Here is a 21,489-nt window from a genome sequence, read left to right on the forward strand (position 1 = left end):
GTGATGAAACAAGCTGTACAACACTGCGATTGTGTGCGCAGCTTGCCAACTGAGAGCAAACAGTACCTGACCACTCTCCTGCCTTTTCTATTCACATGAACATTCGATTGCAAGCTGTTTTGGACAACTTTCTTTCTCTTCTTGCAAAACACTCGGCAGACCTCCGTGCAGCCTCTAGAACACGATGGGAGATATTTTTTGTGCCGGCACAGTTTCTCCTTGCGAGAAAGAGTGGAAAAGCTTTTTGCTAAGATGTAGACGAGAAGAGAGGCTAAAGAAGCAGGTATGGTGCTCTGCAGAGCGAAGCACAGCTCCCGGGCCTCTTTCGGCAGAAGACACACAATGCAGAACACAGTGAGCGGCAGAATCGTCTTTGCGCGAAGAAGCAGCTTCTTCGTCTCCGGGAGCCGGAGAGAGCGGCAACTTCGCAAAGGTGATGAAACAAGCTGTACAACACTGCGATTGTGTGCGCCGCTTGCCAACTGAGAGAAAACAGTACCTGACCACTCTCCTGCCTTTTCTATTCACATGAACATTCGATTGCAAGCTGTTTTGGACAACTTTCTTTCTCTTCTGGCAAAACACTCGGCAGACCTCCGTGCAGCCTCTAGAAGACGATGGGAGATGTTTTCTGTGCTGGCACAGTTTCTCCTTGCCAGACAGAGTGGAAAAGCTTTTTGCTAAGATGTAGACGAGAAGAGAGGCTAAAGACGAAGGTACGGTGCTCTGCAGAGCTAAGCACCGCTCCCGGGCGTCTTTCGGCAGAAGGCGCACACCGCAGAGCACTGTGAGCGGCAGAATCGTCTTTGCGCGAAGAAGCAGCTTCTTCGTCTCCGGGAGCCGGAGAGAGCGGCAGCTTCGCAAAGGTGATGAAACAAGCTGTACAACACTGCGATTGTGTGCGCAGCTTGCCAACTGAGAGCAAACAGTACCTGATCACTCTCCTGCCTTTTCTATTCACATGAACATTCGATTGCAAACTGTTTTGGACAACTTTCTTTCTCTTCTTGCAAAACACTCGGCAGACCTCCGTGCAGCCTCTAGAAGACGATGGGAGATGTTTTCTGTGCTGGCACAGTTTCTCCTTGCCAGACAGAGTGGAAAAGCTTTTTGCTAAGATGTAGACGAGAAGAGAGGCTAAAGAAGCAGGTATGGTGCTCTGCAGAGCTAAGCACAGCTCCCGGGCGTCTTTCGGCAGAAGGCGCACACCGCAGAGCACTGTGAGCGGCAGAATCGTCTTTGCGCGAAGAAGCAGCTTCTTCGTCTCCGGCAGCCGGAGAGAGCGGCAACTTCGCAAAGGTGATGAAACAAGCTGTACAACACTGCGATTGTGTGCGCAGCTTGCCAACTGAGAGAAAACAGTACCTGACCACTCTCCTGCCTTTTCTATTCACTTGAACATTCGATTGCAAGCTGTTTTGGACAACTTTCTTTCTCTTCTTGCAAAACACTCGGCAGACCTCCGTGGAGCCTCTAGAACACGATGGGAGATGTTTTCTGTGCTGGCACAGTTTCTCCTTGCCAGACAGAGTGGAAAAGCTTTTTGCTAAGATGTAGACGAGAAGAGAGGCTAAAGACGAAGGTACGGTGCTCTGCAGAGCAATGCACCGCTCCCGGACGTCTTTCGGCAGAAGGCGCACACCGCAGAGCACTGTGAGCGGCTGAATCGTCTTTGCGCGAAGAAGCAGCTTCTTCGTCTCCGGGAGCCGGAGAGAGCGGCAACTTCGCACAGGTGATGAAACAAGCTGTACAACACTGCGATTGTGTGCGCAGCTTGCCAACTGAGAGAAAACAGTATCTGACCACTCTCCTGCCTTTTCTATTTACATGAACATTCGATTGCAAGCTGTTTTGGACAACTTTCTTTCTCTTCTTGCAAAACACTCGGCAGACCTCCGTGCAGCCTCTAGAACACGATGGGAGATGTTTTCTGTGCTGGCACAGTTTCTCCTTGCCAGACAGAGTGGAAAAGCTTTTTGCTAAGATGTAGACGAGAAGAGAGGCTAAAGAAGCAGGTATGGTGCTCTGCAGAGCTAAGCACAGCTCCCGGGCCTCTTTCGGCAGAAGGCGCACACCGCAGAGCACTGTGAGCGGCAGAATCATCTTTGCGCGAAGAAGCAGCTTCTTCGTCTCCGGGAGCCGGAGAGAGCGACAGCTTCCCAAAGGTGATGAAACAAACTGTACAACACTGCGATTGTGTGCGCAGCTTGCCAACTGAGAGAAAACAGTACCTGACCACTCTCCTGCCTTTTCTATTCACTTGAACATTCGATTGCAAGCTGTTTTGGACAACTTTCTTTCTCTTCTTGCAAAACACTCGGCAGACCTGCTTGCAGCCTCTAGAACACGATGGGAAATGTTTTTTGTGCTGGCACAGTTTCTCCTTTCCAGACAGAGTTGAAAAGCTTTTTGCTAAAATGTAGATGAGAAGAGAGGCTAAAGACGAAGGTACGGTGCTCTGCAGAGCTAAGCACCGCTCCCGGACCTCTTTCGGCAGAAGGCGCACACCGCAGAGCACTGTGAGCGGCAGAATCGTCTTTGCGCGAAGAAGCAGCTTCTTCGTCTCCGGGAGCCGGAGAGAGCGACAACTTGGCAAAGGTGATGAAAAATGCTGTACGACACTGCGATTGTGTGCGCAGCTTGCCAACTGAGAGAAAACAGTACCTGACCACTCTCCTGCCTTTTGTATTCACATGAACATTCGATTGCAAGCTGTTTTGGACAACTTCCTTTCTCTTCTTGCAAAACACTTGGCAGACCTCCGTGCAGCCTCTAGAACACGATGGGAAATGTTTTCTGTGCTGGCACAGTTTCTCCCTGCCAGACAGAGTGGAAAAGCTTTTTGCTAAGATGTAGACGAGAAGAGAGGCTAAAGACGAAGGTACGGTGCTCTGCAGAGCAAAGCACCGCTCCCGGACCTCTTTCGGCAGAAGGCGCACACCGCAGAGCACTGTGAGCGGCAGAATCGTCTTTGCGCGAAGAAGCAGCTTCTTCGTCTCCGGGAGCCGGAGAGAGCGGCAGCTTCGCAAAGGTGATGAAACAAGCTGTACAACACTGCGATTGTGTGCGCAGCTTGCCAACTGAGAGCAAACAGTACCTGACCACTCTCCTGCCTTTTCTATTCACATGAACATTCGATTGCAAGCTGTTTTGGACAACTTTCTTTCTCTTCTTGCAAAACACTCGGCAGACCTCCGTGCAGCCTCTAGAACACGATGGGAGATATTTTTTGTGCCGGCACAGTTTCTCCTTGCCAGAAAGAGTGGAAAAGCTTTTTGCTAAGATGTAGACGAGAAGAGAGGCTAAAGAAGCAGGTATGGTGCTCTGCAGAGCGAAGCACAGCTCCCGGGCCTCTTTCGGCAGAAGACACACACTGCAGAACACAGTGAGCGGCAGAATCGTCTTTGCGCGAAGAAGCAGCTTCTTCGTCTCCGGGAGCCGGAGAGAGCGACAACTTGGGAAAGGTGATGAAACAAGCTGTACAACACTGCGATTGTGTGCGCCGCTTGCCAACTGAGAGAAAACAGTACCTGACCACTCTCCTGCCTTTTCTATTCACATGAACATTCGATTGCAAGCTGTTTTGGACAACTTTCTTTCTCTTCTGGCAAAACACTCGGCAGACCTCCGTGCAGCCTCTAGAAGACGATGGGAGATGTTTTCTGTGCTGGCACAGTTTCTCCTTGCCAGACAGAGTGGAAAAGCTTTTTGCTAAGATGTAGACGAGAAGAGAGGCTAAAGACGAAGGTACGGTGCTCTGCAGAGCTAAGCACCGCTCCCGGGCGTCTTTCGGCAGAAGGCGCACACCGCAGAGCACTGTGAGCGGCAGAATCGTCTTTGCGCGAAGAAGCAGCTTCTTCGTCTCCGGGAGCCGGAGAGAGCGGCAACTTCGCAAAGGTGATGAAACAAGCTGTACAACACTGCGATTGTGTGCGCAGCTTGCCAACTGAGAGCAAACAATACCTGATCACTCTCCTGCCTTTTCTATTCACATGAACATTCGATTGCAAGCTGTTTTGGACAACTTTCTTTCTCTTCGTGCAAAACACTCGGCAGACCTCCGTGCAGCCTCTAGAACACGATGGGAGATGTTTTCTGTGCTGGCACAGTTTCTCCCTGCCAGACAGAGTGGAAAAGCTTTTTGCTAAGATGTAGACGAGAAGAGAGGCTAAAGACGAAGGTATGGTGCTCTGCAGAGCTAAGCACCGCTCCCGGGCGTCTTTCGGCACAAGGCGCACACCGCAGAGCACTGTGAGCGGCAGAATCGTCTTTGCGCGAAGAAGCAGCTTCTTCGTCTCCGGGAGCCGGAGAGAGCGGCAACTTCGCAAAGGTGATGAAACAAGCTGTACAACACTGCGATTGTGTGCGCAGCTTGCCAACTGAGAGAAAACAGTACCTGACCACTCTCCTGCCTTTTCTATTCACATGAACATTCGATTGGAAGCTGTTTTGGACAACTTTCTCTCTCTTCTTGCAAAACACTCGGCAGACCTCCGTGCAGCCTCTAGAAGACGATGGGAGATGTTTTCTGTGCTGGCACAGTTTCTCCTTGCCAGACAGAGTGGAAAAGCTTTTTGCTAAGATGTAGACGAGAAGAGAGGCTAAAGACGAAGGTACGGTGCTCTGCAGAGCTAAGCACAGCTCCCGGGCGTCTTTCGGCAGAAGGCGCACACCGCAGAGAACTGTGAGCGGCAGAATCGTCTTTGCGCGAAGAAGCAGCTTCTTCGTCTCCGGGAGCCGGAGAGAGCGGCAACTTCGCAAAGGTGATGAAACAAGCTGTACAACACTGCGATTGTGTGCGCAGCTTACCAACTGAGAGAAAACAGTACCTGACCACTCTCCTGCCTTTTCTATTCACATGAACATTCGATTGCAAGCTGTTTTGGACAACTTTCTTTCTCTTCTTGCAAAACACTCGGCAGACCTGCGTGCAGCCTCTAGAACACGATGGGAGATGTTTTTTGTGCTGGCACAGTTTCTCCTTGCCAGACAGAGTGGAAAAGCTTTTTGCTAAGATGTAGACGAGAAGAGAGGCTAAAGACGAAGGTACGGTGCTCTGCAGAGCTAAGCACCGCTCCCGGGCGTCTTTCGGCAGAAGGCGCACACCGCAGAGCAATGTGAGCGGCAGAATCGTCTTTGCGCGAAGAAGCAGCTTCTTCGTCTCCGGGAGCCGGAGAGAGCGGCAACTTCGCAAAGGTGATGAAACAAGCTGTACAACACTGCGATTGTGTGCGCAGCTTGCCAACTGATAGAAAACAGTACCTGACCACTCTCCTGCCTTTTTTATTCACTTGAACATTCGATTGCAAGCTGTTTTGGACAACTTTCTTTCTCTTCTTGCAAAACACTCGGCAGACCTCCGTGCAGCCTCTAGAACACGATGGGAGATGTTTTTTGTGCTGGCACAGTTTCTCCTTGCCAGACAGAGTTGAAAAGCTTTTTGCTAAAATGTAGATGAGAAGAGAGGCTAAAGACGAAGGTACGGTGCTCTGCAGAGCTAAGCACCGCTCCCGGACCTCTTTCGGCAGAAGGCGCACACCGCAGAGCACTGTGAGCGGCAGAATCGTCTTTGCGCGAAGAAGCAGCTTCTTCGTCTCCGGGAGCCGGAGAGAGCGGCAACTTCGCAAAGGTGATGAAACAAGCTGTACAACACTGCGATTGTGTGCGCAGCTTGCCAACTGAGAGAAAATAGTACCTGATCACTCTCCTGCCTTTTCTATTCACATGAACATTCGATTGCAAGCTGTTTTGGACAACTTTCTTTCTCTTCTTGCAAAACACTTGGCAGACCTCCGTGCAGCCTCTAGAACACGATGGGAGATGTTTTCTGTGCTGGCACAGTTTCTCCCTGCCAGACAGAGTGGAAAAGCTTTTTGCTAAGATGTAGACGAGAAGAGAGGCTAAAGACGAAGGTACGGTGCTCTGCAGAGCTAAGCACCGCTCCCGGGCGTCTTTCGGCAGAAGGCGCACACCGTAGAGCATTGTGAGCGGCAGAATCGTCTTTGCGCGAAGAAGCAGCTTCTTCGTCTCCGGGAGCCGGAGAGAGCGGCAACTTCGCAAAGGTGATGAAACAAGCTGTACAACACTGCGATTGTGTGCGCCGCTTGCCAACTGAGAGAAAACAGTACCTGACCACTCTCCTGCCTTTTCTATTCACATGAACATTCGATTGGAAGCTGTTTTGGACAACTTTCTCTCTCTTCTTGCAAAACAAACGGCAGACCTCCGTGCAGACTCTAGAACACGATGGGAGATGTTTTCTGTGCTGGCACAGTTTCTCCTTGCCAGACAGAGTGGAAAAGCTTTTTGCTAAGATGTAGACGAGAAGAGAGGCTAAAGACGAAGGTATGGTGCTCTGCAGAGCTAAGCACCGCTCCCGGGCGTCTTTCTGCAGAAGGCGCACACCGCAGAGCACTGTGAGCGGCAGAATCGTCTTTGCGCGAAGAAGCAGCTTCTTCGTCTCCGGGAGCCGGAGAGAGCGGCAACTTCGCAAAGGTGATGAAACAAGCTGTACAACACTGCGATTGTGTGCGCAGCTTGCCAAGTGAGAGAAAACAGTACCTGACCACTCTCCTGCCTTTTCTATTCACATGAACATTCGATTGCAAGCTGTTTTGGACAACTTTCTTTCTCTTCTTGCAAAACACTCGGCAGACCTGCGTGCAGCCTCTAGAACACGATGGGAGATGTTTTTTGTGCTGGCACAGTTTCTCCTTGCCAGACAGAGTGGAAAAGCTTTTTGCTAAGATGTAGACAAGAAGAGAGGCTAAAGAAGAAGGTACGGTGCTCTGCAGAGCTAAGCACCGCTCCCGGGCGTCTTTCGGCAGAAGGCGCACACCGCAGAGCATTGTGAGCGGCAGAATCGTCTTTGCGCGAAGAAGCAGCTTCTTAGTCTCCGGGAGCCGGAGAGAGCGGCAACTTCGCAAAGGTGATGAAACAAGCTGTACAACACTGCGATTGTGTGCGCAGCTTGCCAACTGAGAGCAAACAGTACCTGATCACTCTCCTGCCTTTTCTATTCACATGAACATTCGATTGCAAGCTGTTTTGGACAACTTTCTTTCTCTTCTTGCAAAACACTCGGCAGACCTCCGTGCAGCCTCTAGAACACGATGGGAGATGTTTTTTGTGCTGGCACAGTTTCTCCTTGCCAGACAGAGTGGAAAAGCTTTTTGCTAAGATGTAGATGAGAAGAGAGGCTAAAGACGAAGGTACGGTGCTCTGCAGAGCTAAGCACCGCTCCCGGACCTCTTTCGGCAGAAGGCGCTCACCGCAGAGCACTGTGAGCGGCAGAATCGTCTTTGCGCGAAGAAGCAGCTTCTTCGTCTCCGGGAGCCGGAGAGAGCGGCAACTTCGCAAAGGTGATGAAACAAGCTGTACAACACTGCGATTGTGTGCGCCGCTTGCCAACTGAGAGAAAACAGTACCTGACCACTCTCCTGCCTTTTCTATTCACATGAACATTCGATTGCAAGCTGTTTTGGACAACTTTCTCTCTCTTCTTGCAAAACACACGGCAGACCTCCGTGCAGACTCTAGAACACGATGGGAGATGTTTTCTGTGCTGGCACAGTTTCTCCTTGCCAGACAGAGTGGAAAAGCTTTTTGCTAAGATGTAGACGAGAAGAGAGGCTAAAGACGAAGGTACGGTGCTCTGCAGAGCTAAGCACCGCTCCCGGGCGTCTTTCTGCACAAGGCACACACCGCAGAGCACTGTGAGCGGCAGAATCGTCTTTGCGCGAAGAAGCAGCTTCTTCGTCTCCGGGAGCCGGAGAGAGCGGCAACTTCGCAAAGGTGATGAAACAAGCTGTACAACACTGCGATTGTGTGCGCAGCTTGCCAACTGAGAGAAAACAGTACCTGACCACTCTCCTGCCTTTTCTATTCACATGAACATTCGATTGCAAGCTGTTTTGGACAACTTTCTTTCTCTTCTTGCAAAACACTCGGCAGACCTGCGTGCAGCCTCTAGAACACGATGGGAAATGTTTTTTGTGCTGGCACAGTTTCTCCTTGCCAGACGGAGTGGAAAAGCTTTTTGCTAAGATGTAGACGAGAAGAGAGGCTAAAGACGAAGGTACGGTGCTCTGCAGAGCTAAGCACCGCTCCCGGGCGTCTTTCGGCAGAAGGCGCACACCGCAGAGCACTGTGAGCGGCAGAATCGTCTTTGCGCGAAGAAGCAGCTTCTTCGTCTCCGGGAGCCGGAGAGAGCGGCAACTTGGCAAAGGGGATGAAACAAGCTGTACAACACTGCGATTGTGTGCGCAGCTTGCCAACTGAGAGAAAACAGTACCTGACCACTCTCCTGCCTTTTCTATTCACATGAACATTCGATTGCAAGCTGTTTTGGACAACTTTCTTTCTCTTCTTGCAAAACACTCGGCAGACCTGCGTGCAGCCTCTAGAACACGATGGGAGATGTTTTTTGTGCTGGCACAGTTTCTCCTTGCCAGACAGAGTGGAAAAGCTTTTTGCTAAGATGTAGACGAGAAGAGAGGCTAAAGACGAAGGTACGGTGCTCTGCAGAGCAAAGCACCGCTCCCGGACGTCTTTCAGCAGAAGGCGCTCACCGCAGAGCACTGTGAGCGGCAGAATCGTCTTTGCGCGAAGAAGCAGCTTCTTCGTCTCCGGGAGCCGGAGAGAGCGGCAACTTGGCAAAGGTGATGAAACAAGCTGTACAACACTGCGATTGTGTGCGCAGCTTGCCAACTGAGAGAAAACAGTATCTGACCACTCTCCTGCCTTTTCTATTCACACGAACATTCGATTGCAAGCTGTTTTGGACAACTTTCTTTCTCTTCTTGCAAAACACTCGGCAGACCTCCGTGCAGCCTCTAGAACACGATGGGAGATGTTTTCTGTGCTGGCACAGTTTCTCCTTGCCAGACAGAGTGGAAAAGCTTTTTGCTAAGATGTAGACGAGAAGAGAGGCTAAAGACGAAGGGTCGGTGCTCTGCAGAGCTAAGCACAGCTCCCGGACCTCTTTCGGCACAAGGTGCACACCGCAGAGCACTGTGAGCGGCAGAATCGTCTTTGCGCGAAGAAGCAGCTTCTTCGTCTCCGGGAGCCGGAGAGAGCGACAACTTGGCAAAGGTGATGAAACAAGCTGTACAACACTGCGATTGTGTGTGCAGCTTGCCAAGTGAGAGAAAACAGTACCTGACCACTCTCCTGCCTTTTCTATACACATGAACATTCGATTGCAAGCTGTTTTGGACAACTTCCTTTCTCTTCTTGCAAAACACTCGGCAGACCTCCGTGCAGCCTCTAGAACACGATGGGAGATGTTTTCTGTGCTGGCACAGTTTCTCCTTGCCAGACAGAGTGGAAAAGCTTTTTGCTAAGATGTAGACGAGAAGAGAGGCTAAAGACGAAGGTACGGTGCTCTGCAGAGCTAAGCACCGCTCCCGGACCTCTTTCAGCAGAAGGCGCACACCGCAGAGCACTGTGAGCGGCAGAATCGTCTTTGCGCGAAGAAGCAGCTTCTTCGTCTCCGGGAGCCGGAGAGAGCGGCAGCTTCGCAAAGGTGATGAAACAAGCTGTACAACACTGCGATTGTGTGCAAAGCTTGCCAACTGAGAGAACACAGTACCTGATCACTCTCCTGCCTTTTCTATTCACATGAACATTCGATTGCAAGCTGTTTTGGACAACTTTCTTTCTCTTCTTGCAAAACACTCTGCAGACCTCCGTGCAGCCTCTAGAACACGATGGGAGATGTTTTCTGTGCTGGCACAGTTTCTCCTTGCCAGAAAGAGTGGAAAAGCTTTTTGCTAAGATGTAGACGAGAAGAGAGGCTAAAGACGAAGGTACGGTGCTCTGCAGAGCTAAGCACCGCTCCCGGGAGTCTTTCGGCAGAAGGCGCACACCGCAGAGCACTGTGAGCGGCAGAATCGTCTTTGCGCGAAGAAGCAGCTTCTTCGTCTCCGGGAGCCGGAGAGAGCGGCAACTTCGCAAAGGTGATGAAACAAGCTGTACAACACTGCGATTGTGTGCGCAGCTTGCCAACTGAGAGAAAACAGTACCTGACCACTCTCCTGCCTTTTCTATTCACATGAACATTCGATTGCAAGCTGTTTTGGACAACTTTCTCTCTCTTCTTGCAAAACACTCGGCAGACCTCCGTGCAGACTCTAGAACACGATGGGAGATGTTTTCTGTGCTGGCACAGTTTCTCCTTGCCAGACAGAGTGGAAAAGCTTTTTGCTAAGATGTAGACGTGAAGAGAGGCTAAAGACGAAGGTACGGTGCTCTGCAGAGCTAAGCACCGCTCCCGGGCGTCTTTCGGCAGAAGGCGCACACCGCAGAGCACTGTGAGCGGCAGAATCGTCTTTGCGCGAAGAAGCAGCTTCTTCGTCTCCGGGAGCCGGAGAGAGCGGCAACTTCGCAAAGGTGATGAAACAAGCTGTACAACGCTGCGATTGTGTGCGCAGCTTGCCAACTGAGAGAAAACAGTACCTGACCACTCTCCTGCCTTTTCTATTCACATGAACATTCGATTGCAAGCTGTTTTGGACAACTTTCTTTCTCTTCTTGCAAAACACTCGGCAGACCTGCGTGCAGCCTCTAGAACACGATGGGAGATGTTTTTTGTGCTGGCACAGTTTCTCCATGCCAGACAGAGTGGAAAAGCTTTTTGCTAAGATGTAGACGAGAAGAGAGGCTAAAGACGAAGGTACGGTGCTCTGCAGAGCTAAGCACCGCTCCCGGGCGTCTTTCGGCAGAAGGCGCACACCGCAGAGCACTGTGAGCGGCAGAATCGTCTTTGCGCGAAGAAGCAGCTTCTTCGTCTCCGGCAGCCGGAGAGAGCGGCAACTTCGCAAAGGTGATGAAACAAGCTGTACAACACTGCGATTGTGTGCGCAGCTTGCCAAGTGAGAGAAAACAGTACCTGACCACTCTCCTGCCTTTTCTATTCACATGAACATTCGATTGCAAGCTGTTTTGGACAACTTTCTTTCTCTTCTTGCAAAACACTCGGCAGACCTCCGTGCAGCCTCTAGAAGACGATGGGAGATGTTTTCTGTGCTGGCACAGTTTCTCCTTTCCAGACAGAGTGGAAAAGCTTTTTGCTAAGATGTAGACGAGAAGAGAGGCTAAAGACGAAGGTACAGTGCTCTGCAGAGCTAAGCACCGCTCCCGGGCCTCTTTCGGCAGAAGGCGCACACCGCAGAGCACTGTGAGCGGCAGAATCGTCTTTGCGCGAAGAAGCAGCTTCTTCGTCTCCGGGAGCCGGAGAGAGCGGCAACTTCGCAAAGGTGATGAAACAAGCTGTACAACACTGCGATTGTGTGCGCAGCTTGCCAACTGAGAGAAAACAGTACCTGACCACTCTCCTGCCTTTTCTATTCACATGAACATTCGATTGCAAGCTGTTTTGGACAACTTTCTTTCTCTTCGTGCAAAACACTCTGCAGACCTGCGTGCAGCCTCTAGAACACGATGGGAGATGTTTTTTGTGCTGGCACAGTTTCTCCTTTCCAGACAGAGTGGAAAAGCTTTTTGCTAAGATGTAGACGAGAAGAGAGGCTAAAGACGAAGGTACGGTGCTCTGCAGAGCTAAGCACCGCTCCCGGACCTCTTTCGGCAGAAGGCGCACACCGCAGAGCACTGTGAGCGGCAGAATCGTCTTTGCGCGAAGAAGCAGCTTCTTCGTCTCCGGGAGCCGGAGAGAGCGGCAACTTCGCAAAGGTGATGAAACAAGCTGTACAACACTGCGATTGTGTGCGCAGCTTGCCAACTGAGAGAAAACAGTACCTGACCACTCTCCTGCCTTTTCTATTCACATGAACATTCGATTGCAAGCTGTTTTGGACAACTTTCTTTCTCTTCTTGCAAAACACTCGGCAGACCTGCGTGCAGCCTCTAGAACACGATGGGAGATGTTTTCTGTGCTGGCACAGTTTCTCCTTGCCAGAGAGAGTGGAAAAGCTTTTTGCTAAGATGTAGACGAGAAGAGAGGCTAAAGAAGCACGTATGGTGCTTCTCAGAGCTAAGCACAGCTCCCGGGGCTCTTTCGGCGGAAGGCGCACACCGCAGAGCACTGTGAGCGGCAGAATAGTCTTTGCGCGAAGAAGCAGCTTCTTCGTCTCCGGGAGCCGGAGAGAGCGGCAACTTCGCAAAGGTGATGAAACAAGCTGTACGACACTGCGATTGTGTGCGCAGCGTGCCAACTGAGAGAAAACAGTACCTGACCACTCTCCTGCCTTTTCTATTCACATGAACATTCGATTGGAAGCTGTTTTGGACAACTTTCTTTCTCTTCTTGCAAAACACTTGGCAGACCTCCGTGCAGCCTCTAGAAAATGATGGGAGATGTTTTCTGTGCTGGCACAGTTTCTCCTTGCCAGACAGAGTGGAAAAGCTTTTTGCTAAGATGTAGACGAGAAGAGAGGCTAAAGACGAAGGTACGGTGCTCTGCAGAGCAAAGCACCGCTCCCGGACGTCTTTCGGCAGAAGGCGCACACCGCAGAGCACTGTGAGCGGCAGAATCGTCTTTGCGCGAAGAAGCAGCTTCTTCGTCTCCGGGAGCCGGAGAGAGCGGCAGCTTCGCAAAGGTGATGAAACAAGCTGTACAACACTGCGATTGTGTGCGCAGCTTGCCAACTGAGAGAAAACAGTACCTGCCCCCTCTCCTGCCTTTTCTATTCACATGAACATTCGATTGCAAGCTGTTTTGGACAACTTTCTTTCTCTTCTTGCAAAACACTCGGCAGACCTGCGTGCAGCCTCTAGAACACGATGGGAGATGTTTTTTGTGCCGGCACAGTTTCTCCTTGCCAGAAACAGTGGAAAAGCTTTTTGCTAAGATGTAGACGAGAAGAGAGGCTAAAGAAGCAGGTATGGTGCTCTGCAGAGCTAAGCACCGCTCCCGGACCTCTTTCGGCAGAAGGCGCACACCGCAGAGCACTGTGAGCGGCAGAATCGTCTTTGTGCGAAGAAGCAGCTTCTTCGTCTCCGGGAGCCGGAGAGAGCGACAGCTTTGCAAAGGTGATGAAACAAGCTGTACAACACTGCGATTGTGTGCGCAGCTTGCCAACTGAGAGAAAACAGTACCTGACCACTCTCCTGCCTTTTCTATTCACATGAACATTCGATTGCAAGCTGTTTTGGACAACTTTCTTTCTCTTCTTGCAAAACACTCGGCAGACCTCCGTGCAGCCTCTAGAACACGATGGGAGATGTTTTCTGTGCTGGCACAGTTTCTCCTTGCCAGACAGAGTGGAAAAGCTTTTTGCTAAGATGTAGACGAGAAGAGAGGCTAAAGACGAAGGTACGGTGCTCTGCAGAGCTAAGCACCGCTCCCGGACCTCTTTCAGCAGAAGGCGCACACCGCAGAGCACTGTGAGCGGCAGAATCGTCTTTGCGCGAAGAAGCAGCTTCTTCGTCTCCGGGAGCCGGAGAGAGCGGCAGCTTCGCAAAGGTGATGAAACAAGCTGTACAACACTGCGATTGTGTGCAAAGCTTGCCAACTGAGAGAAAACAGTACCTGATCACTCTCCTGCCTTTTCTATTCACATGAACATTCGATTGCAAGCTGTTTTGGACAACTTTCTTTCTCTTCTTGCAAAACACTCTGCAGACCTCCGTGCAGCCTCTAGAACACGATGGGAGATGTTTTCTGTGCTGGCACAGTTTCTCCTTGCCAGACAGAGTGGAAAAGCTTTTTGCTAAGATGTAGACGAGAAGAGAGGCTAAAGACGAAGGTACGGTGCTCTGCAGAGCTAAGCACCGCTCCCGGACCTCTTTCGGCAGAAGGCGCACACCGCAGAGCACTGTGAGCGGCAGAATCGTCTTTGCGCGAAGAAGCAGCTTCTTCGTCTCCGGGAGCCGGAGAGAGCGGCAACTTCGCAAAGGTGATGAAACAAGCTGTACAACACTGCGATTGTGTGCGCAGCTTGCCAACTGAGAGAAAACAGTACCTGACCACTCTCCTGCCTTTTCTATTCACATGAACATTCGATTGCAAGCTGTTTTGGACAACTTTCTTTCTCTTCTTGCAAAACACTCGGCAGACCTGCGTGCAGCCTCTAGAACACGATGGGAGATGTTTTCTGTGCTGGCACAGTTTCTCCTTGCCAGAGAGAGTGGAAAAGCTTTTTGCTAAGATGTAGACGAGAAGAGAGGCTAAAGAAGCACGTATGGTGCTTCTCAGAGCTAAGCACAGCTCCCGGGGCTCTTTCGGCGGAAGGCGCACACCGCAGAGCACTGTGAGCGGCAGAATAGTCTTTGCGCGAAGAAGCAGCTTCTTCGTCTCCGGGAGCCGGAGAGAGCGGCAACTTCGCAAAGGTGATGAAACAAGCTGTACGACACTGCGATTGTGTGCGCAGCGTGCCAACTGAGAGAAAACAGTACCTGACCACTCTCCTGCCTTTTCTATTCACATGAACATTCGATTGGAAGCTGTTTTGGACAACTTTCTTTCTCTTCTTGCAAAACACTTGGCAGACCTCCGTGCAGCCTCTAGAAAATGATGGGAGATGTTTTCTGTGCTGGCACAGTTTCTCCTTGCCAGACAGAGTGGAAAAGCTTTTTGCTAAGATGTAGACGAGAAGAGAGGCTAAAGACGAAGGTACGGTGCTCTGCAGAGCAAAGCACCGCTCCCGGACGTCTTTCGGCAGAAGGCGCACACCGCAGAGCACTGTGAGCGGCAGAATCGTCTTTGCGCGAAGAAGCAGCTTCTTCGTCTCCGGGAGCCGGAGAGAGCGGCAGCTTCGCAAAGGTGATGAAACAAGCTGTACAACACTGCGATTGTGTGCGCAGCTTGCCAACTGAGAGAAAACAGTACCTGCCCCCTCTCCTGCCTTTTCTATTCACATGAACATTCGATTGCAAGCTGTTTTGGACAACTTTCTTTCTCTTCTTGCAAAACACTCGGCAGACCTGCGTGCAGCCTCTAGAACACGATGGGAGATGTTTTTTGTGCCGGCACAGTTTCTCCTTGCCAGAAACAGTGGAAAAGCTTTTTGCTAAGATGTAGACGAGAAGAGAGGCTAAAGAAGCAGGTATGGTGCTCTGCAGAGCTAAGCACCGCTCCCGGACCTCTTTCGGCAGAAGGCGCACACCGCAGAGCACTGTGAGCGGCAGAATCGTCTTTGTGCGAAGAAGCAGCTTCTTCGTCTCCGGGAGCCGGAGAGAGCGACAGCTTTGCAAAGGTGATGAAACAAGCTGTACAACACTGCGATTGTGTGCGCAGCTTGCCAACTGAGAGAAAACAGTACCTGACCACTCTCCTGCCTTTTCTATTCACATGAACATTCGATTGCAAGCTGTTTTGGACAACTTTCTTTCTCTTCTTGCAAAACACTCGGCAGACCTCCGTGCAGCCTCTAGAACACGATGGGAGATGTTTTCTGTGCTGGCACAGTTTCTCCTTGCCAGACAGAGTGGAAAAGCTTTTTGCTAAGATGTAGACGAGAAGAGAGGCTAAAGACGAAGGTACGGTGCTCTGCAGAGCTAAGCACCGCTCCCGGACCTCTTTCAGCAGAAGGCGCACACCGCAGAGCACTGTGAGCGGCAGAATCGTCTTTGCGCGAAGAAGCAGCTTCTTCGTCTCCGGGAGCCGGAGAGAGCGGCAGCTTCGCAAAGGTGATGAAACAAGCTGTACAACACTGCGATTGTGTGCAAAGCTTGCCAACTGAGAGAAAACAGTACCTGATCACTCTCCTGCCTTTTCTATTCACATGAACATTCGATTGCAAGCTGTTTTGGACAACTTTCTTTCTCTTCTTGCAAAACACTCTGCAGACCTCCGTGCAGCCTCTAGAACACGATGGGAGATGTTTTCTGTGCTGGCACAGTTTCTCCTTGCCAGACAGAGTGGAAAAGCTTTTTGCTAAGATGTAGACGAGAAGAGAGGCTAAAGACGAAGGTACGGTGCTCTGCAGAGCTAAGCACCGCTCCCGGGAGTCTTTCGGCAGAAGGCGCACACCGCAGAGCACTGTGAGCGGCAGAATCGTCTTTGCGCGAAGAAGCAGCTTCTTCGTCTCCGGGAGCCGGAGAGAGTGGCAACTTCGCAAAGGTGATGAAACAAGCTGTACAACACTGCGATTGTGTGCGCAGCTTGCCAACTGAGAGAAAACAGTACCTGACCACTCTCCTGCCTTTTCTATTCACATGAACATTCGATTGCAAGCTGTTTTGGACAACTTTCTCTCTCTTCTTGCAAAACACTCGGCAGACCTCCGTGCAGCCTCTAGAACACGATGGGAGATGTTTTCTGTGCTGGCACAGTTTCTCCTTGCCAGACAGAGTGGAAAAGCTTTTTGCTAAGATGTAGACGAGAAGAGAGGCTAAAGACGAAGGTACGGTGCTCTGCAGAGCTAAGCACCGCTCCCGGGCGTCTTTCGGCAGAAGGCGCACACCGCAGAGCACTGTGAGCGGCAGAATCGTCTTTGCGCGAAGAAGCAGCTTCTTCGTCTCCGGGAGCCGGAGAGAGCGGCAACTTCGCAAAGGTGATGAAACAAGCCGTACAACACTGCGATTGTGTGCGCAGCTTGCCAACTGAGAGAAAACAGTACCTGACCACTCTCCTGCCTTTTCTATTCACATGAACATTCGATTGCAAGCTGTTTTGGACAACTTTCTTTCTCTTCTTGCAAAACACTCGGCAGACCTGCGTGCAGCCTCTAGAACACGATGGGAGATGTTTTTTGTGCTGGCACAGTTTCTCCATGCCAGACAGAGTGGAAAAGCTTTTTGCTAAGATGTAGACGAGAAGAGAGGCTAAAGACGAAGGTACGGTGCTCTGCAGAGCTAAGCACCGCTCCCGGGCGTCTTTCGGCAGAAGGCGCACACCGCAGAGCACTGTGAGCGGCAGAATCGTCTTTGCGCGAAGAAGCAGCTTCTTCGTCTCCGGCAGCCGGAGAGAGCGGCAACTTCGCAAAGGTGATGAAACAAGCTGTACAACACTGCGATTGTGTGCGCAGCTTGCCAAGTGAGAGAAAACAGTACCTGACCACTCTCCTGCCTTTTCTATTCACATGAACATTCGATTGCAAGCTGTTTTGGACAACTTTCTTTCTCTTCTTGCAAAACACTCGGCAGACCTCCGTGCAGCCTCTAGAAGACGATGGGAGATGTTTTCTGTGCTGGCACAGTTTCTCCTTTCCAGACAGAGTGGAAAAGCTTTTTGCTAAGATGTAGACGAGAAGAGAGGCTAAAGACGAACGTACAGTGCTCTGCAGAGCTAAGCACCGCTCCCGGGCGTCTTTCGGCAGAAGGCGCACACCGCAGAGCACTGTGAGCGGCAGAATCGTCTTTGCGCGAAGAAGCAGCTTCTTCGTCTCCGGGAGCCGGAGAGAGCGGCAACTTCGCAAAGGTGATGAAACAAGCTGTACAACACTGCGATTGTGTGCGCAGCTTGCCAACTGAGAGAAAACTGTACCTGACCACTCTCCTGCCTTTTCTATTCACATGAACATTCGATTGCAAGCTGTTTTGGACAACTTTCTTTCTCTTCTTGCAAAACACTCGGCAGACCTGCGTGCAGCCTCTAGAACACGATGGGAGATGTTTTTTGTGCTGGCACAGTTTCTCCTTGCCAGACAGAGTGGAAAAGCTTTTTGCTAAGATGTAGACGAGAAGAGAGGCTAAAGACGAAGGTACGGTGCTCTGCAGAGCTAAGCACCGCTCCCGGAAGTCTTTCGGCAGAAGGCGCACACCGCAGAGCACTGTGAGCGGCAGAATCGTCTTTGCGCGAAGAAGCAGCTTCTTCGTCTCCGGGAGCCGGAGAGAGCGGCAACTTCGCAAAGGTGATGAAACAAGCTGTACAACACTGCGATTGTGTGCGCAGCTTGCCAACTGAGAGAAAACAGTACCTGACCACTCTCCTGCCTTTTCTATTCACATGAACATTCGATTGGAAGCTGTTTAGGACAACTTTCTTTCTCTTCTTGCAAAACACTCGGCAGACCTGCGTGCAGCCTCTAGAACACGATGGGAGATGTTTTCTGTGCTGGCACAGTTTCTCCTTGCCAGACAGAGTGGAAAAGCTTTTTGCTAAGATGTAGACGAGAAGAGAGGCTAAAGACGAAGGTACGGTGCTCTGCAGAGCTAAGCACCGCTCCCGGGGCTCTTTCGGCAGAAGGCGCACACCGCAGAGCACTGTGAGCGGCAGAATCGTCTTTGCGCGAAGAAGCAGCTTCTTCGTCTCCGGGAGCCGGAGAGAGCGGCAACTTCGCAAAGGTGATGAAACAAGCTGTACAACACTGCGATTGTGTGCGCAGCGTGCCAACTGAGAGAAAACAGTACCTGACCACTCTCCTGCCTTTTCTATTCACATGAACATTCGATTGCAAGCTGTTTTGGACAACTTTCTTTCTCTTCTTGCAAAACACTCGGCAGACCTCCGTGCAGCCTCTAGAACACGATGGGAGATGTTTTCTGTGCTGGCACAGTTTCTCCTTGCCAGACAGAGTGGAAAAGCTTTTTGCTAAGATGTAGACGAGAAGAGAGGCTAAAGACGAAGGTACGGTGCTCTGCAGAGCTAAGCACCGCTCCCGGGCGTCTTTCGGCAGAAGGCGCACACCGCAGAGCACTGTGAGCGGCAGAATCGTCTTTGGGCGAAGAAGCAGCTTCTTCGTCTCCGGGAGCCGGAGAGAGCGGCAACTTCGCAAAGGTGATGAAACAAGCTGTACAACACTGCGATTGTGTGCGCAGTTTGCCAACTGAGAGAAAACAGTACCTGACCACTCTCCTGCCTTTTCTATTCACATGAACATTCGATTGCAAGCTGTTTTGGACAACTTTCTTTCTCTTCTTGCAAAACACTCGGCAGACCTGCGTGCAGCCTCTAGAACACGATGGTAGATGTTTTTTGTGCTGGCACAGTTTCTCCTTGCCAGACAGAGTGGAAAAGCTTTTTGCTAAGATGTAGACGAGAAGAGAGGCTAAAGAAGCACGTATGGTGCTTCTCAGAGCTAAGCACAGCTCCCGGGGCTCTTTCGGCGGAAGGCGCACACCGCAGAGCACTGTGAGCGGCAGAATAGTCTTTGCGCGAAGAAGCAGCTTCTTCGTCTCCGGGAGCCGGAGAGAGCGGCAACTTCGCAAAGGTGATGAAACAAGCTGTACGACACTGCGATTGTGTGCGCAGCGTGCCAACTGAGAGAAAACAGTACCTGACCACTCTCCTGCCTTTTCTATTCACATGAACATTCGATTGGAAGCTGTTTTGGACAACTTTCTTTCTCTTCTTGCAAAACACTTGGCAGACCTCCGTGCAGCCTCTAGAAAACGATGGGAGATGTTTTCTGTGCTGGCACAGTTTCTCCTTGCCAGACAGAGTGGAAAAGCTTTTTACTAAGATGTAGACGAGAAGAGAGGCTAAAGACGAAGGTACGGTGCTCTGCAGAGCAAAGCACCGCTCCCGGACGTCTTTCGGCAGAAGGCGCACACCGCAGAGCACTGTGAGCGGCAGAATCGTCTTTGCGCGAAGAAGCGGCTTCTTCGTCTCCGGGAGCCGGAGAGAGCGGCAGCTTCGCAAAGGTGATGAAACAAGCTGTACAACACTGCGATTGTGTGCGCAGCTTGCCAACTGAGAGAAAACAGTACCTGCCCCCTCTCCTGCCTTTTCTATTCACATGAACATTCGATTGCATGCTGTTTTGGACAACTTTCTTTCTCTTCTTGCAAAACACTCGGCAGACCTGCGTGCAGCCTCTAGAACACGATGGGAGATGTCTTTTGTGCCGGCACAGTTTCTCCTTGCCAGAAACAGTGGAAAAGCTTTTTGCTAAGATGTAGACGAGAAGAGAGGCTAAAGAAGCAGGTATGGTGCTCTGCAGAGCTAAGCACAGCTCCCGGGCCTCTTTCGGCAGAAGACACACACTGCAGAACACAGTGAGCGGCAGAATCGTCTTTGCGCGAAGAAGCAGCTTCTTCGTCTCCGGGAGCCGGAGAGAGCGGCAACTTCGCAAAGGTGATGAAACAAGCTGTACAACACTGCGATTGTGTGCGCAGCTTGCCAACTGAGAGCAAACAATACCTGATCACTCTCCTGCCTTTTCTATTCACATGAACATTCGATTGCAAGCTGTTTTGGACAACTTTCTTTCTCTTCGTGCAAAACACTCTGCAGACCTCCGTGCAGCCTCTAGAACACGATGGGAGATGTTTTCTGTGCTGGCACAGTTTCTCCCTGCCAGAAAGAGTGGAAAAGCTTTTTGCTAAGATGTAGACGAGAAGAGAGGCTAAAGACGAAGGTACGGTGCTCTGCAGAGCTAAGCACAGCTCCCGGGCCTCTTTCGGCAGAAGACACACACTGCAGAACACAGTGAGCGGCAGAATCGTCTTTGCGCGAAGAAGCAGCTTCTTCGTCTCCGGGAGCCGGAGAGAGCGGCAACTTCGCAAAGGTGATGAAACAAGCTGTACAACACTGCGATTGTGTGCGCAGCTTGCCAACTGAGAGCAAACTGTACCTGATCACTCTCCTGCCTTTTCTATTCACATGAACATTCGATTGCAAGCTGTTTTGGACAACTTTCTTTCTCTTCGTGCAAAACACTCTGCAGACCTCCGTGCAGCCTCTAGAACACGATGGGAGATGTTTTCTGTGCTGGCACAGTTTCTCCCTGCCAGAAAGAGTGGAAAAGCTTTTTGCTAAGATGTAGACGAGAAGAGAGGCTAAAGACGAAGGTACGGTGCTCTGCAGAGCTAAGCACCGCTCCCGGGCGTCTTTCGGCAGAAGGCGCACACCGCAGAGCACTGTGAGCGGCAGAATCGTCTTTGCGCGAAGAAGCAGCTTCTTCGTCTCCGGGAGCCGGAGAGAGCGGCAACTTCGCAAAGGTGATGAAACAAGCTGTACAACACTGCGATTGTGTGCGCAGCTTGCCAACTGAGAGAAAACAGTACCTGACCACTCTCCTGCCTTTTCTATTCACATGAACATTCGATTGCAAGCTGTTTTGGACAACTTTCTCTCTCTTCTTGCAAAACACTCGGCAGACTTGCGTGCAGCCTCTAGAACACGATGGGAGATGTTTTCTGTGCTGGCACAGTTTCTCCTTGCCAGACAGAGTGGAAAAGCTTTTTGCTAAGATGTAGACGAGAAGAGAGGCTAAAGACGAAGGTACGGTGCTCTGCAGAGCTAAGCACCGCTCCCGGACCTCTTTTGGCAGAAGGCGCACACCGCAGAGCACTGTGAGCGGCAGAATCGTCTTTGCGCGAAGAAGCAGCTTCTTCGTCTCCGGGAGCCGGAGAGAGCGGCAACTTCGCAAAGGTGATGAAACAAGCTGTACAACACTGCGATTGTGTGCGCAGCTTGCCAACTGAGAGAAAACAGTACCTGACCACTCTCCTGCCTTTTCTATTCACATGAACATTCGATTGGGAGCTGTTTTGGACAACTTTCTTTCTCTTCTTGCAAAACACTCGGCAGACCTGCGTGCAGCCTCTAGAACACGATGGGAGATGTTTTTTGTGCTGGCACAGTTTCTCCTTGCCAGACAGAGTGGAAAAGCTTTTTGCTAAGATGTAGACGAGAAGAGAGGC

This window comes from Melozone crissalis, unplaced genomic scaffold (assembly GCF_028551555.1).
Source record: "Melozone crissalis strain CALT ecotype California unplaced genomic scaffold, PUWL_Pcris_2 ptg000223l_1, whole genome shotgun sequence".
Classification (NCBI taxonomy): Eukaryota; Metazoa; Chordata; class Aves; order Passeriformes; family Passerellidae; genus Melozone; species Melozone crissalis.